Source organism: Nicotiana tabacum, chromosome 3 (genome assembly GCF_000715075.1).
Source record: "Nicotiana tabacum cultivar K326 chromosome 3, ASM71507v2, whole genome shotgun sequence".
Classification (NCBI taxonomy): Eukaryota; Viridiplantae; Streptophyta; class Magnoliopsida; order Solanales; family Solanaceae; genus Nicotiana; species Nicotiana tabacum.
This window is the reverse complement of record NC_134082.1, coordinates 182,425,453-182,432,577: the sequence shown is the minus strand read 5'-3', so window position 1 is coordinate 182,432,577 and position 7,125 is coordinate 182,425,453.

The following is a 7,125-nucleotide window of genomic DNA, read 5'->3' as shown; positions in this document are numbered from 1 at the left end:
TTTGGGATCTTAATTATCCGTCACGTAAATAAGCTTTGGAAATAAGTAAATTTAGGATTTCTTAACCTAAAAGAAAAATCAAAACCTCTTCATATTTAATACTAGCCGCACTTTTAAATAGATACTCCTAATTGATAATTGTGGATCATGCACAAACTTGTTCTAATTTATAACTACAACAACAATAACAAATTCAGTGTATTCTCACAAGTGGGATCTGGAGAAGGTAAGAGATATGCAGTCCTACCTTTATAGGAGGACGGAGAGTTTATTTTCAATAGATCCTCGGCTAAAGAAATAATGAAAAGAAGTAATAACGACAATTAGTAACAATAACAAGATACTAAGAAGACTGAAGTCAAACCAGCAAGTTATTACGGCTTCTTGCTTTTCCTTAACTTTTTCCTTTAAAAGCAACTATTTTTTAACAAGTCTATTTAGATAACATTTTTAGTTTCATTTCTCCAAATTTTATTTCAATGTTAACCAGCTTATGAAAGTTTTAGCATCACTAATAATCTAATTAACCTTCCTACGTGGACAATTCCTACCAGTCGATCTGACTAGATAAATATTTGTTGAACTCGATCTTTACATTAAATCAAATAATCTTAATTAGCAATTAAAAATTAGTGTAAGAATATATATCACTAATTAATTATTGATCTCTAATTTCGCGGTGTCAACTAACTCGTGTCATTTCTCCTTCTCTAACTTTTTTCATAAGTTGGTTAAGGTCTTTCTGTAAAATAAAAACTTTCAAGGTCCAATACCTAATTTTGGAGCAAATATCCTGGTAATTTTGGAAACACAATTACCCAGACCTTGTGAGCTACAATTGTAGGTTACTTGCTACTATAGATAAATATAACTTGATAATGAAAAAAATTAAGTCCATTATTGGCATAGTAAAGGAATCTTAAGTGAAAATAATTAAAATAATCAATTAATAATATAAAGATAATTTCATTTGTATCTTTATCATTAGTGCTAAAAATGGTAACGAAATAATATCCACCAAAAATACATATACATTGAAAATTCAGTTATTGTTTATCTTTATATTACAATTTTCGTACTTTGCTTTTTAGAAATAGTAAGTATAAATTGTCGTAGTTTAATGTCACGACCCAATTTAGGATCGTGACCGGCGCTTAGGAGCTAGTGCTCCCAAGTAAGCCTCATCGGAAATTTTACAGAAAATCGGACAAAGTTTCCTTTGTTTTTGGACCATCCTAAAAATTTTCTTGTCTCAAATCAGCAACCAAACATCCTAATAACAATTCAAATGACAATGACTTTATCAATTAACTAAAATAAATATCTACCTTTAACAGTCCACCCACTAACAACTAGAAATACTACTTTATCTCCAAATTTTTATAAGAATGAGCGTTACTCAACATAAGTCTATAATAACAAAGACTACTCAAGACACTAAAAGAATGACCATGGAGCGACTCTAAGAGTTCAAAGAAAAGACCATAACAATAAATAAAATCTTCGCCCACGCGAACAAGTGCGAGGCTCACCAAGAATTCTCAACCTGTGCGCTCTAATTAACGAAATCCTTGCCCGCGTCAACTGCTGTCTCTGGAAAAAATAATTAGCGGGGAATGAGTCGCTAGATCAGTGAGTAATAACACTTAACCACAACCGTTTTTATTGGGGACAAGTCAGAAAACATGCTAGTATCTCAAACAGATAACATCAAAATGCCCTTTCAGAAACAATAAATAATTTTCAGTCTCATCATGCTTTTCTTGTAGTATAATACAATTAACAGTTCAATAATAAGCTCGGTAACCACTGTATAATATCAATATTCATATTTGGGAGGTTTCAATGAACGGATCATGTAATCGGTATAACTGTGGACTTCTTCGCAAGAAGTCAAATATAACGGTAGTCCCTACTCGAGGGAAGTCGGTAACAGTATGCTAGTTCTACCTTCCCACTAGCGAGGGCTATAACGGTAATCTATAATTACAAGGTGCACCAGGTCTAACGAACCCGTCGTTAGCTACGGGATCCTTCAATGTCTACTCCTATCTATACTTGTCTCTGTAATCCGTATATACTCGTAGAAAATATTTTAAAACAATATAGGACATTTTGGTTCTTATCAAATCATATAATTTCTTTTCGATAACAGTAAATTCAAGTAACGGTAAAACAGATCTAGTGACAATGAAAATATTTAAAACCACGGTATTCATCTCAAATAACTATTTCGGTATCATATCAAGTAAAAGACTTGTCCCACATGCAACTCAAAACAATCGGTAACATATTCATATTAAAAATCATGTATAAATCATGCAAGTTATGAAAACACAAATTGCGGTAAGATTACTACTCACAGTACTCGTGCCGAAATACTAAATGTTTCGCCTCGAGCAATTCGTACAAATTCCTCCAATCAATATATAATTACATAATATCGATCTCATGTTAATTGCCTCATTTAGGCTAAATCCATCACTAATTTAGAATACCCAATCATCGGGGTTCACGTTTGAGTCTTAGTTTGTGGATTTATATTTAATCCTAGAACTAGTCCATAATTCTATCAATTTCAAACTATTTGGTATAATTTATTCCTCTAAAATTAGACCTATTAGTGCTTAAACCAAACCTTTATAGCCTTATTATCTCCATAGTAATTTTATATTTCTTTTTATATAAGAGAAAGTTGATATTGAATTCTTTTGTACTACATGAAATTGCATAGATGCGGTGAAATAATTCAATAGATGAGGGGAAGAAGGTTAATCTCTTGAGCCAAAGGAGAGCTTTAATACTTTCAATTTCAACTCACAATTCTTCTTAAGGTCTTTGTCCAAAGCTTTCTTCTTCTTCTCTTTTCCACCTCTTTCTTTCTCTGTTCGTTTTTCTTTTGTTTTGTCGTTTGAAGCTTTCTGCTTCTTTTCCTTAGAAGGGTGCAGATAACCCTTTTTAAATCTTGTATGAGTTGTAATGGGCTTCGGCCCTTTGTCTTACATTCCTTACTTTTTTTTCTTATTAGTTCTTATTTTATTTTTAATAGATGGTTGCTTATATTATATTATTATTATTATTATTATTATTATTATTATTATTATTATTATTATTATTATACTAGAGGCTATCTGGAGGAGTTGGGCAGCTTGGATATTACATCCTCCCCTACCTTATGAAATTCGGTCCCCGAATTTAACTCAAGTTCGTACTTGTAGACTGAAACAAATGGGGATACTTCGCTTGCATATCTTTTTCTACTTCCCAAGTAGCTTCTTCAACGGATGATTTCTCTATAAAACTTTAACGAACACAATTTCTTTTGACCGTAGCTTTCTTACTTGTATATCAACAATTGCCATCGGCTCCTCCTCGTAAGACAACTTTTCATCAAGCGGTATAGCAGGTGCTTCAATCACCTGAGATGAGTCTGATATACATTTTCTTAGCATTGAGAGGGCCTATGTTGTGAGAAAATATTTGATACTGATTATGAGGCCGAGGGCCTAAGTATATGTACGCCACGATGTGGCTTGATTGATATGACGTTGAGGGCCTAGTGATGATGCCACGGTGTGGCTAGATATTGGGCTTGGGCCGTAAGGGGCCCCTCTAGGAGTCTGCACACCCCCAGTTAGTACAGGTACCTATTGTAATGTAAGATTGAGCCCGAGGGGTTGGTATTATTCTGAGATGTTGCCCGAGGGGCTGATACTGTTCTGAGATGTTGCCCGAGGGGCGGATTTGTTGACACGGTGCCCGAGGGGTGAACCTTTATGTGTTTATCTTTTCTAAATTGCCTGTTAAATTACCTGTTTAATCGTTGAAAAGGCTTTTCATGAAGTTAAAGGATTTTTTTACCTATATTTCACTAGTTTATTGTTTTAATGGTTTTACTGCTTCATTATAACATGCTTTGTGCCTTACGTGATTTCCTGCTTTCAGTCTTTATTTATGATTATTACTCACTGAGTTGGAGTACTCACTTTACTCCCTGTACCCTGTGTGCAGATTCAGGCATATCTGATCCCGCTCCCGAGTGCTGATTATTTTCGGCTCAGACGGATTGAGGAGTCTCTAGGTAGCTGTTGGCGTTCGCAGCCCAAAGCTCTTCCCTATCTTACTTCTTCATGTTCTTGGTTTTCTGTATTAAACTCTGTAGTTGATTTGGAGTATTCCATTTTGTTAGATGCTCATGACTTGTGACACCCCGATATCGGGCTGTGTTGGGTTATTTTCCGCGACTTATGCTATTAACTGCTTAAACGTTGGTTTATTTGATCATGCCTAGTCTGTTTCTTAATGTTTAATTGTTAAATATTAAAATAGGTAGTATTTGCTGACCTTGTCTTTACGAGAAGCGTCATCACGACCGGGTCCGGGTTTAGGGTCGTGACAGTAAAGTACCTGGTCCTCTATGAGGTTATGTTGAGAATGCAAGTAAAACTGTAAGTGTATGAGACACAAGATTTTTACGTGGAAAAATCCCAAGTAAAGATATAAAAACCACGACCTACACCTGTAGGCTTTCAACTTCACTAACTTGTAAACACCTATTACAACTTTGTAATAACTCTATTACAAAAGATTCAACTCAACTAACTTGTGGTACTCTCACCATAAGCCACTTTGTCACTCTCTAGTTACAAAGACTTTAACTAACTTGTGATACTCTCACCACAAGCCACTTTTTTCACTCTCTACTAATAAAGACTTTAACTTATGACTAAACCTAGTCACAACATAAACTCAGAGAGTTTACGGATTTTACAAGATAGTTCCTAATCAACGCTTCTGGCTAAGCAGTTTAGGAGATACAATAAGAACAATCACAAAGTTACAACTCAACCAAGGACAACAAAATACTAACTTTAGGAACTGGTCCGTAGTAGCATTTAACTTTGTTCTTCAAGCTCGTGAGAATTGATTTCTCTGTTTTGCAAAAGGCTTGAATGAGAAATAGAAATGTTCAAGTGATGTTTTGATATAAACTCATTGTTAATACACCTTGGTGACATCACTTGAAATGATGTAAGCACTTTAGTTGGTCAAGGAATAAGTGGGCACTGGTGCAGTGCAGGCAGAAACAATGCAGTGCAGGCAGAAACAGTGCAGTGCAGGCAAAAACATTGCAGGCAGTCACGTCGCTTCCAGCTGTGTCCAATTGACTTTGTACTGCTATGGGGGAATCACAAGGGTATCAGGTCCTTGTTTGGTTTCCTATCTCCTGAAGCTATAACAGTTCACATTTAGCTGGAATTCGTTAATCTTGCAGTATAGTCCAAGCGTGTCAGGTTCCCTATCTGGTCCTTGACAGTAAGTTTGTGAGATCATCAAAACATGAGGCAAAGACATTTAGAACCTATCAATTTCCCCCTTTTTGATGGTGGAAAACTTAACATTGATAATATGGATTTAGAACAAGGAGAACTAGATTAAGTAACAGTAATAGGAGAACACAAGTTCCCCCTGACTTTAGAATCTTCTCTCCACAAGTTCCCCCTGACTGTATGCCTTCCTTATTTCTCATTATCTACACTTTATTTGTTCCCCTTTTTGGCATCATTAAGAAGACACAAACAGATAAACAACATAAAGAAGTCTAGCCGAGCTAACCCATGCCACATATGTGCACACAACATGATAGAGAAGAGAAGCATAGAATTTAAGCAATGTGATAATAAAAAAGGATAGATTTTATATTAATAAGATTTAATATGCCTTTGCTTCAACATTGGACTCTTAAGGCGGGAGTAGTACTGTTTCATCCCAACTACATAAAAAAAAGAAAACAAAACATCTGCCAAAAAAACAAAAAAAACTTAAGAGAACATTTCCAGAAACTGGTCACTTAAGGGGTACTTAGGGGGCACTAGGAGTAGAGGGCTTGAAAGCTGCAGCAAGTGTTTGGAGAACAAGGCCTATTAGGGCATTGACCGACTTTTACTCATGGAGCAGTTCTGCTTTCAGGTTCTCTACTTCGCCCTGAGATCAGCATTCTATTTTGCCAAACGAGCTACTTTATCATTTGACATCGGAACCCCTTGGGCTTGCTGACCTTCCAGGATAGCATTCCTAGCCTTCAACCGACGAATCTCCTCAGCTGCATTATTTTGAGCATTAATAAGTTGTGAGACGGTTGATGTACTTCCTACCCCCATTCTTTTCTATGCACTCACATTCTTCCAATGTTGTATGTGAGAAAGTCTGCTTCTTAGTCCCCAACTTGGCTTGCCCCAGTGGCACCTCAAAGAACTTAAACACTCGCGTAAGCAAAAACCCATAGGGAAGGCCATGATTGCTATCTTTGAAGGTGGCTACCTTTTGCATGTGTTCAATCATAATAACAGGCAGGCTCACAGGAGTAAAGCTATCCAGTTGCTCCATTAAGAACAGGTCAGACTTGGAAGTTACTGACCTCTTCTCAGCTTGAGGCAATAGAACTTTGTTTACCAATTCGAAAAGCAGCTGATAGATAGGGAGTAACACCTTTTTATGGATCTGGTCCCCCTTTTGGTTTGCATTTCTGAAGTTAAACTGACACACATCCTTTACAATGGACACACCAACTAAAGGAACTTCAAGAATTTCTCCAAGCAACTTTACATCGAATACGACATCTACTCCATTCACCAAAGCACAGATATGATCGGTCTCAACAGGAAAGAGGCTAGTAAAGAAGCTTTGTATCTCATCCTCATATGCCTTAGGTGCATCTGTTTGGAATAGGTACCCCTATTGTTGAAACTCAAACATTTCAAGAATTTGTCGCATACCAGCCATCTCAGAGATTGCTGGGTCAAACGTACGACCCAACAAAACCTTTTGGTGTCTTAGGTGTTCTGAACCAAGGTTGACTTCACTTCTCATCCTCTTAGAACCAGGTTCTTGAACAATTTCAGACTTTCGTTTGCCGGAATTCCTACCACTTGATTTCTCCTTTCTCTTGGATTTGACTAACACATCCTCATCAGACATCAAAAATTCACTCACAACATCCTTTAACTTGGAACTAGGGGTTGAAACTATTTCTACTGAAGCAGGCTACTTCTTCTTCTGGGACCGTCTCACCAATGAACCAGGTTCATCTGGTGTTTCCTCTTCCACCTCTACCACAGGGATCGC